Raw genomic sequence first — 11,866 nt, 5'->3', positions numbered from 1 at the left:
ATTGTTAAAATGACAAGGAGCCTGAACTACCTCATTCTTTTTAAAAGTAATACTTGTGTAAGGAAACACAGGCTAATCATCAGGTTATCCATATGCACTGATGAGTCATGTGTAGGCAGAACGTGCACAGTGCTGACCAGTCTCTGCTGTCAGGAACAACAAGAGGATAAGTACAGAAAGGCATCATACTAGTAAAATAACAAACTCAAAATGTTGAGGTTATCATTAGAATTGTGGGTTAAATGATCGTTGTTTTTACAAATATAAGACAAATACACACTCACTTCACAATGTGTTTTCTTTGTTGAAATCATTTAAATGGTTGACATTTACTGTGCAGAGTATGCAGGGTTTGTGCTATGTAAGTACGTTTTGAGTGTCATGTGGACATTTGAAGCCCTCCGGTGCACATAATGTACAAGGAGAATACATATGTCTTAAAAACACAATATTTGTAATTGGTACAGCACACCAGGTCTGTTAACTTGACAGTAATTGCATATCTTGAGGGATCCTTGTGTACTCTCAGTCAAGGTAGCTTGGTTGTGGAAAAAAAGCATTTACAGATCTGGTGGGATGTTGTAACACTGTCACCAGTTGGCTGATTCAGTATAACTAAAAAGGCAAAACATCCAAAGCAATAAAGCAGAACAAATAATATCATAATGAAGTGCACCTTTAGGGATATTTTTCTATTTGGAAGAAGCGTTATCAAGAGAATAATAAACCCGATTGACAAATACGCTTTGGTAAGTAATGAATGTGCTAAATGAGGTTTCCGTCATATCATTTGTTACGGTCATGCAATGCTTGAAAGAAATGTTAATAACATTGTATTATATTTTATGAGCCAGAACTTCGTTTGTTGCTTCGTCTAACCTCATACACTTAGATTTAAATCACAAAAGAAACTGTTCACATTCACAGGAAACTTCATTCAGGGATTGCCTTTTCGGGTTAAAGCGAGGACTGACGAAACATAATCTAGGTCCAGTTGTGGAAACATTTAGATTGTTTCTGCCTGTCAGACCAAAGGCACTGAGACAAGAGAATTGTGACTCTATATCTGCAGAGAGAGTCAGGATATTCACTCAGTAGCGATTCTATTACAGTACTATTATTACTGTAGGTATTCATGTTTAATCTTGTAATGTTCACTGGTTCTGGCAAAATTGAATCCTTAAGCCATTCAATGAGACAGTCAGTAGCAAACATAATACCCAAGGCCCAAAATACAGGCAAGCTGGATGAGAACAGCCAGATCAGGTAAATACAGGCTAGAATACGCTGGAGAGTTTGGTAGAAGCAGCCAAGACAATCTGGCAGCAGCTAAAAGAGGATGGTATAAATTCTGAAGGATAAAAAGGGACTGAGCTGCAGGTGAGGAGTGGGGCTGGGGAAATGAGGTGAGGGGAATAAGTTGAAGGCAGGATCTGAAATGACAGGGAAAACAAACTAAGAGATGGTGCATTGTGTAATGGATCAAATGCAAACCAATCTAAATTTGATGTGTTTTTCTTACACTGTCTTTGAAGAGTTTCTGAAAGTATGCCACCCTCATGTATCTGATATGACAATGACAAACAAATTGAAAACATCCAAATATCATTTAGTCGAGTACAACAGTATATTAAGCTAGGATCTCATTCAAAACAACAATTTACACTTATTTACACTTATTGTGAGTATTTGTGGATTCATTTTCAGAAAAGCGGTTACAGCCTTGAGGTTCAGCTTTGGAGCAGGCCTTTGTGAAATAAATCCTTGTTGGGCCTTTAATTTGAGCAAAAGATAAATGTTGACAGAGTGGTGAGTGCAATTTAAATGTACTTTTGCATGTTTTGATGAATGTTTTAATATACTTATCTGACTCAAAGAGTCAGATAACTTAGATTTAACACTTAGATTTAAATCACAAAATAAACTGTTCACATTCACAGGAAACTTCATTCAGGGATTGCCTTTTCGGTTTAAAACGAGGACTGACGAAACATAATCTAGGTCCAGTTGTGGAAACATTTAGATTGTTTCTGCCTGTCAGACCAAAGGCACTGAGACAAGAGAATTGTGACTCTATATCTGCAGAGAGAAGTATAGACAGAGAGAAGGAAGAAGTAAGATGTCCCCTGACAAACTAATCCTATATCAGCAAAACTAGGGGCTGAATCTAATCAGCCCTAACTATATAAGCTTTATCAAAAAGGAAGGTCTTAAGCGCACTCTTAAAAACGGATAGGGTGTCTGCCGCCCGAACACAAACTGGAAGCTGATTCCACAAATGTGGAGCTTGATAAGAAAAGGCTCTGGCTCCCATTCTACTTTTAGAGACTCTAGGAACAACCAACAACCCTGCATTCTTGGAAAGCAATGCCCTAGTACAGTGGTTCTCAAACTTTTTCTGTCAGGCCCCCCCTTTGGAGAAAAAAAAAAGTCGGGCCCCCCCCCAACACAAATAGTCAGGCTCAGAGATTTCTTTTGGGGGTGCTGTGGGGTAGCTTGACGTTTTATAGAGGGTGCTCAAACATTTAGGGTTTCCCATTAATGTACCGGTCGCTACAGTGGAATTTTCTACTGCAACACTCCCCACGCATATACACAGTGCGACTGTTACAATGAAGGCTCGATAATCAGCTCACGGCATATAGGTGTAAGCAGGGGTCAAGTGCTATTTTTACAGGTGGTGTGGGGACCTCACATAGGGGGGTCCGGGGCAAGCTCCCCCGGGAAGATTTATTTTTAAATATTGAAGTTAAATGCATCAATCTGGTGCACTTTGAGAGCAAAATGAAGAGATCTATGGATACATCTCTCAACACTCATATGAAACAGAACTGTAAACAGATTTACTTTTTCTTTATGGATATTTTACAAATCACCCTTTTAAACTTTATTATTTTTTTACTGTCATATCTGTTTTTCATTTATTCTCCTTATATCTGTTAGTGTAGCTCGCTAGCACCAGAAGCTAACAACAACGATCTCCAGTACCGGTCTGCTCTCTCTCTCGCTCGCGCACACAAAATGGCTCGTTCCACACACACACACAGAGCCAAGCTTTAATGAAACACAGAGACCCAGACGTAATAGTACTGCATCATATTATTTTCGAATCAATAATTATTCAAATTATGATTCGCGCCCCCCACTTTGAGAACCACTGCCCTAGTAGTAGGGTATAATGAGTTATTTAAGGTAAGATGGCGCCTGCCCATTAAGGGCTTTGTAGGCGAGAAGAAGAATTTTAAATTCTATCCTGTGTTCTATATGGAGCCAGTGTAAGGCAGCCAGAACAGGAGTAATGTGGTCCCTTTTCCTAACTCTGGTTAGTACACGAGCTGCAGCATTTTGAATCAGCTGAAGCGACTTGACTGACTTCTTGGTACTCCCTGATAATAAGGAGTTACAATAGTCCAGCCTTGAAGTAACAAATGCATGGACTAGTTTCTCTGCATCGTTTTGAGGCAAGATATGCCTGATTTTTGCGATGTTACGTAGATGGAAGTAGGCGGTCCTTGAAATTGATTTTATGTGGGCGTGATAAAATATAACACCAAGATTCCTTACAGTCTCACTGGAGGCCAAATTAATGCCATCCATAGTTAGTATATCTTTAGATAATTTGTTTTCGTAGATTCTTCGGGCCAAGTACAATAACTTCAGTTTTGGTCGTGTTTAACATCAAAAAGTTTAAGGTCATCCACGTTTTTAAGTCCTTAAGGCAGTCTTGAATTTTATTTAGATGATTAATTTCATCAGGCTTGATTGATATAGTCGAGTATCATCCGCATAACAATGAAAGTTTACAGAATGATTCCTTATAATATTGCCTAACGGAAGCATATATAATGTGAACAAAATAGGTCCGAGCACTGAACCCTGTGGCACTCCATGGCTAACTTTGGTTTGCGTGGAAGATTCATCGTTAACACGTACAAACTGAGAGCGTTCAGATAGATAGGACCTAAACCAGCCTAAAGCAGTTCCCTGTATGCCAACTAAGTGCTCTAGTCTTTGCAATAGGATATCATGGTCGATAGTATCAAATGCAGCACTGAGATCGAGCAAGACAAGAATAGAGACAAGTCCCTTGTCTGAGGCTATTAGAATGTCATTTGTGACTTTAACCAGAGCTGTCTCTGTGCTATGATGTGTTCTAAAGTCAGACTGAAAATCTTCAAATAAATCATTGTTTTTTAAGTAATCCCACAGCTGTTTTGCGACCGCTTTCTCAAGAATTTTTGAGAGGAACGGAAGATTAGAAATAGGTCTATAGTTGGCTAAAACCTCTGGATCGAGGTTGTGCTTTTTAAGAAGCGGTTTGATCACTGCTACTTTGAATGATTGTGGAACATAGCCTGATAATAAAGACATATTCATAATATTTAATAAAGAAGTGCTAATTAATGGAAAAACTTCCTTCAACAGCTTTGTTGGAATTGGGTCTAACATGCACGTTGATGGTTTAGAAGAGAGAATCATTGAATTTAATTATTCAGGGTTAATGGCTGAAAAGCATTCTAGTTTACTATCTAGTGCAGGGCTATTCAACTGGCGGCCCGCGGGCCAAATCCGGCCCCCGGGTGATATTTACTGGCCCTTTGAGTATAATGTTGAAAAGTAAAAAAAAAAAAAAAAAAGTTGAATTTCTATTTTATTTTTTTAGCACTACACCCTGCAATGTGTGTGAAAGACAATAGACTTTACAGCATGTTTTTTGAAGTTGCGTTGGTGTTTGTGTGTTGGTTGTTGACGGCAGTGTGTGCCCCCCCTTGGTAAATGATTTCCCCCCCATTCGATTTGTTCTAGAGCCGACCCTGAATCTATAGGCCCTGACTGCAGCACACGGAATGGGGCGTGGTCAGATGTGGGCGGGGCTGGACGTCCGATGGGCGGGGTGTATGGATATCCTGATGAGAAACAGCATCATCAGCTGGACAACTACAAGAAGTACAAATTCAAATCTGCACTCGACTAAATATAATTTAAAAACTAAATATAAAAACTTCATACTAATTAAATGCATGAATGTATTTAAGTATACCTTTTTATACCACATGTGCAATGTGGTATAAAAAGTCATATTTTCTATATTAGTGTATTTAAGTTTATTATTAATTGATTATTCATTTAGTCAGTTCTGTGCATACTCATATCTAGTCCATATATTTCAAATGATACATTGCACTGCATTTCATAGAATGATAGAAAAAGCTTTTATTATTTACAACATTTATCATATAACAGAACAATCATTAAGATAACAGAACCGAAAAAGCAAATACAGTAAATATGAAAAAAACAAACCAAGTATATTAAAAAAAAATCTATACAACAGTGAAAGGTTTTGCTGATGAAACATTCAACCGCGCTCTTAAAAACAGGCATGAACCTTAAGGTTTTCTTTATCAATGCACTGCTCAAAAAACATTAAATAGTCTGACTCAAATTTGAACCTGAACATAAATGCTGTGCTGCCTGGGGATGCTCCAAGCGCTCAGAGAAAGGAGTATGAATGTAAGGTTTCCCCACTGACACAGAGAGGAGGAAAGAATGGCTGGCTCAAGTCAGCAGGAGCAATTTAACTATCACAAAAGACAACAACAGCAACAACATATGTGAGGTAATCATATTTTTCACAAAACGAAGACCACACCATTGGGAAGCTTAACGTCTGTTTAATACAAATAAGGAACAGGGAGAGGCTTGCAGAGCTCTGGGAGTTGAGACTCAGGTGCAGGGTGAGGGTCTCATTGCAGGTCTTTAGGCTCCATTGAATCCCCCTGGGGTTCTTGTGCTGAAAGAGGGAGACAGGAGAAAGGGTTAGATACATCTAGCAACCTAGAGGATGGGAAATGGCTGACCTATTTTAAACGTACCTTGTGTTTTCACTCTCACTTAAGTCCCTCTCCCTTGCCATCAATCCAACATCAGCTGAGTTGCAACATAATACAGACAGGTAATAATCAACAGAATCACAAAGACATAATATGACTCTGCTAAAAACACTCACCCATAAATTACGTTTTTGTTTACTGTTTGGAAGTCTCAAATATCCACTCTAAATCCATATCGATAGCGATGTATCACAAAAATAGCTCTCTTCCTTATTATTGTGTAACGTATTATACTAGCTTGAACTCCAAAATGGATATCCTCATTTCAGCACCTCCACCCACTACAAGCACACGCCCCAATGTTATATTTAACTAATATGTAACTCCCTCCACCCCGTATAAAAGCACGTTAAGAAGCCCCTTTTCTCTAATTCCACAACGTTGGAGGAAATAACATTAAGAGAACGGATTAATAGGCTGTTCGTGGTTAACGTGTGTTGCTAACTTTATCCGGCATTCTAGCCTAATCTGTTATCTGTAAACATTAAATATACTGATTGAAGGGATAATCCACTAACATCCTTTAATACACATGTGTAGTTAATTTGATTCAGATGTTCTGATAATATCCGCAATATAAATCTTTAAACGTCTTCTTATCTTTAAAAGTCCATCACGAACGGTCTATTATGCTACAACTCTACTGCGCTGCTAGCCGCAGATCCTCTCAATAGTTTCCCGGAAGTGCTCCGCGATCCGCCATTGCTGTAAAAAACTGGTCCATTGGAGTGAACGGAGATGTCGGAACTCTTCTCTGGGCGGGGTCGGACATCCAACCCCGCCTTTTATCCGACCCCGCCCCATTCCGCGTTCCACAGCGAGGACATTCTCCCCTGAATTAGTGTTTATCGGTGTGTAAAGAGTACAACTTGAGAAGGCATTTTAAGACAGCTCACGCCAACTTTGACGCCACTTTTCCAGCGGGCTCTGATGCTCGCCGCCAGAAGATTTTGGGGCTAACTTCGTGCTATGACCATTGACGTAGCTCCCTGTTTCGGGCTTGCACTGACCAAGAGAGAGCTACCGCAGCGTCCCTACGAGTGGCCTGGATATTAGGCAAAAAGAAAAGGCCTTTCACGGATGCAGAGACAGTCAAAGCAGTGTGTGAAAAAGTACACGTCCCACCGTCCGGGACGGACAAGTAGATCTTTCAATTGACTTGTCCGGCGGACAAGTTAAGTTTTTCGGCCTGATTTATTGACAAATTATTGATACGTTCAGTTTACAAAAGGCAGAACTCATTCGCAAATTGTACGTGTCCGCCATTGTTCGTTTAGAAGTGTTAGTTTCGGTTCTGCTTGTCGATTCCTAAGGAAATGCATCTCGCGCTTTCTGTACAGTTATGGCCCGTCTACACTACAGGCATCAAAAAATCTTGAAGCTGGGCGTGTCTGAGGCTTGGCGATTTCTAGCGCCCAAGGCGACCAACAACCAATCAGGAATCTCCCGCCCGCCCCCCGCACGCCCCCCGTGCATACAATGCAAAAAAAAGCCCGCTACTTCTCCACTATTGCCAAAATGGATGCCGGTTTTGTAGCAAGGGTAGCGTTGGTTTATGCAATGTCTCGCAGGAGGCCACATATTGTGCGTCGCTGTTGGGTACATCCGATACTCAGAAAACGTCTGCAACGGGGGGAATACCACGTTCTTGTCCAAGAGCTCCGCCTGGATGGTGTACTGTTTCAGCAATACTTCAGGATGAGCAAAGACGTGTTCGACGAGTTGCTGGGGAAAGTCGGTCCACTGATTGCAAAGGCACCCGTATGCGCTTGTCAATCGGACCCGCCGAGCGACTCGCCACCTGCCTACGGTACGTTTTGTGTATTTCTACTTCTTTAATATGACTCTGCATATAAAGAGAGAGAATGCATGCAATGGATGAATGAAGTCTGTGATTTAGTTCAGATGAATGACATTAATTAAGATAGCTAGGTAAACACAGTATTGCTCCCCTGTGTGTGTCTGTGGTGTGTGTGTGTGTGTGTGTGTGTGTGTGTGTGTGTGTGTGTGTGTGTGTGTGTGTGTGTGTGTGTGGTCTGTGGTATGTGTGTGTGTCTCTGTGGTGTGTGTGTCTGTGGTCTGTGTGTGTGTCTGTGGGGGTGTGTGTGGGTATGTGGTCTGTGTGTGTCTGTGGTATGTCTGGGTCTGTGTGTGTGTGCGTGGGTCTGTGGTCTGTGTGTGTGTCTGTGGTATGTGTGGGTATGTGTGTGTGTCTGTGGTGTGTGTGTAGCACAGTGGCAGGGTTGGGAAGCAAAACTCGGTTCCGAGTAGGAACAAATAACAATTGTCCGGTACCGGGATTAATAAGAGTTGTGAGGACAGGAGGCGAAGCCGAGCCCCGCGACTGCAGCTCTCTCTATGCTCTGTATCAGCTGATCGCTGCACGGTGCAGCTGAGCTCAGCTGAGCTCAGCGTCTCTTTCTCTCTTTCTACACACAGCAGATCCGCTGCCCGTTTAACAGCCTCATCTTTGTCAAACTTTCTTATGTTCTTTCTCTAACACGTAATGAAGGTTATTAAGCGTTTTAACTCCTGTGTTGTTAATATTGACCGCCATTTCCTTTATGAAGTAAAGCAGCCTCCCCGTCTGTGTCCTCGCGCTGTCCTCACATCCCCGGACCCCCAGACTCGGAGGAGCACAGGGATGTCAGTATTGTTTATGAAGCAGGGTATAGAAAGTACATTATTGAAATGAAAATACTATTTATTTACTTTTACAAACAGTGAGCAGCTGGGCAGCTGCAGCATGTGTATTGCAGGACATGTGTAAGCGTGCAAGCGTCTTTGAGTTGTAGAAAAGCGCTAGGCCTATAGGCTACATCTAATGTGTCATTATTATTATTAGGTTATGTATGTCCTATGTGTTGGACATGTGTGGTTGGACTCTGTCTCACAGGCAGGTTGCAGTGTAACATCAGAGGAGACTAGGCCAATTGTACATTCTCAAACTGCACCACTTAGAACTAACTAAACAATGCAGAGATTATTTTTATATAATTGTATTCAATAACCGTAAGAAATTCAACAGTATGAAGTTATTTGTAAATAGGAATACAGATTTGACTTAATGTTTTCATAAATATATTTTTCTCCCAGTTTGTTATGGGACTTATTTTTACCCTCTCAAAGAACCGGAATCGAGAACCAAAAATAACCGGAATCGAAAAGCAGAACCGGAATCGTTAAAATCCAAACGATACCAACCCTTTGTGTGATGCAGTAAAATCTTACCGTTCACTTACGTTGAGCGGTGTCGTAAAAACCGTGGGAAAATGTAAAATACGATGACGAAGAAGAAGATTCCAGTGGCCCCAATTTTTGTCCATTCTGGACAAGTGAAAAATGTATTCGCACAAGTAAATTGCCCAACTCACTTGTCCATGGACAAGTACTCTCTAAAAACTTTTTCTCACACTGCAAAGAGCTTGCATCAATTGAGGAAGTGGTTGCAGATGAGAAAATCAGAAAAAGCGTTATTGACTCAATTAAGAACATTCCGATTTCTGACACGTCAACATCAAGGAGAGTGGAGACCCTTGCATCGGACGTTTTTGAGATTCTCTTGGACAAACTGTGAAAGGCGGAGGTTATGTCGCTAGCTATTAGTAGTTATACAAATGCCATGTTCGTCTCATTAGTATGCATGGTATGTGACAGGTCGCCCCGCCCCTTTTTGGCATTTTTGACCGGACGTCCCACCTCTTTTGAGCGGAAGTCCCGCCCTGCTTGCCCGGAAGTCCCGCCCTGCTTGCCCGGAAGTCCCGCCTCTTTTGCCCGGAAGTCCCGCCTCTTGTAACCGGAAGTCCCACCCCGTTCGACCGGAAGTCCCGCCCCATTCGACCGGATGTCCCGCCCCCACTTCCGGCGGATGTCCCGCCCCCGCTTCCGGTTTACAAAATAAAAATTAAATAAAAATAAAAAAAAATGAGAAAAATAAAATGCCGTTGTTTCAATCAATTAGTATTCATAGGATATATGTCCCGCCTCCTAACCACTTCCTGTGTGGTTAATCCTGTATACAGTATTGAATGTAACTTACAAATACTTGCAAATAACATGAAATTAATCAAAAGTAAAGCATCTAAAAAAAAAACATATATTTTTAAAAAAGTCAGCCTCTCTGTTTTTGCGAACAGGACATGAGGGGAGAAAACATATGGTGGCCGAGGGGAGGGGGAACACACACACACACACACACACACACACACACACACACACACACACACACACACACACACACACACACACACACACACACACACACACACACACACACACACACACACACACACACACACACACACACACACACACACACACACACACACACACACACACACACACACACACACACACACTTTCCCCGCCCCTCACCCCTCTCCCTTTAGAGGCTGTTTAAATAAAAAGCCAGCGTCTTTGGTCACTCTTCAATATTTTTCAAGTCGAGAGAAAATGGCCAAGAGACGTCTTGATATGAGTTTAATCAGCGAGACACCGGTGACAACTTACAGCCATCCGTTGGGTGCTCCAATCAAGAAACGAATGCAGTTTGTATGCCGGGTTCAGACGCCTACAGCCGAAGAACTTCACGAAGAATGGATTCTAAAAAATGGCGATGTTTGGGGTTATATATTCAACTATATGGCTAATGAACTGCATTTTTACAATCTGAAGAATGGAGAAACGTATGGACCTCGTAGTGTTAAAGCGACACTGACCTCAACAGATTGGGCTGTGTTAACTCTGGTGTCTTCGGGTTAGGGTTAGGGTTAGGGTTAGGGTTACCCTAACCCTAACCCTAACCCTAACCCTGGGGACCTCACATAGGGGGGTCCGGGGCAAGCTCCCCCGGGAAGATTTATTTTTAAATATTGAAGTTAAATGCATCAATCTGGTGCACTTTGAGAGCAAAATGAAGAGATCTATGGATACATCTCTCAACACTCATATGAAACAGAACTGTAAACAGATTTACTTTTTCTTTATGGATATTTTACAAATCACCCTTTTAAACTTTATTATTTTTTTACTGTCATATAGTATTTCATATCTGTTTTTCATTTATTCTCCTTATATCTGTTAGTGTAGCTCGCTAGCACCAGAAGCTAACAACAACGATCTCCAGTACCGGTCCGCTCTCTCTCTCGCTCGCGCACACAAAATGGCTCGTTCCACACACACACACAGAGCCAAGCTTTAATGAAACACAGAGACCCAGACGTAATAGTACTGCATCATATTATTTTCGAATCAATAATTATTCAAATTATGATTCGCGCCCCCCACTTTGAGAACCACTGCCCTAGTAGTAGGGTATAATGAGTTATTTAAGGTAAGATGGCGCCTGCCCATTAAGGGCTTTGTAGGCGAGAAGAAGAATTTTAAATTCTATCCTGTGTTCTATATGGAGCCAGTGTAAGGCAGCCAGAACAGGAGTAATGTGGTCCCTTTTCCTAACTCTGGTTAGTACACGAGCTGCAGCATTTTGAATCAGCTGAAGCGACTTGACTGACTTCTTGGTACTCCCTGATAATAAGGAGTTACAATAGTCCAGCCTTGAAGTAACAAATGCATGGACTAGTTTCTCTGCATCGTTTTGAGGCAAGATATGCCTGATTTTTGCGATGTTACGTAGATGGAAGTAGGCGGTCCTTGAAATTGATTTTATGTGGGCGTGATAAAATATAACACCAAGATTCCTTACAGTCTCACTGGAGGCCAAATTAATGCCATCCATAGTTAGTATATCTTTAGATAATTTGTTTTCGTAGATTCTTCGGGCCAAGTACAATAACTTCAGTTTTGGTCGTGTTTAACATCAAACAGTTTAAGGTCATCCACGTTTTTAAGTCCTTAAGGCAGTCTTGAATTTTATTTAGATGATTAATTTCATCAGGCTTGATTGATATAGTCGAGTATCATCCGCATAACAATGAAAGTTTACAGAATGATTCCTTATAATATTGCCTAAC

This window comes from Pseudochaenichthys georgianus, chromosome 7, assembly GCF_902827115.2.
Source record: "Pseudochaenichthys georgianus chromosome 7, fPseGeo1.2, whole genome shotgun sequence".
Taxonomy (NCBI): domain Eukaryota; kingdom Metazoa; phylum Chordata; class Actinopteri; order Perciformes; family Channichthyidae; genus Pseudochaenichthys; species Pseudochaenichthys georgianus.
The sequence above is the reverse complement of the archived record's forward strand: the minus strand, read 5'-3'. Positions refer to the sequence as shown.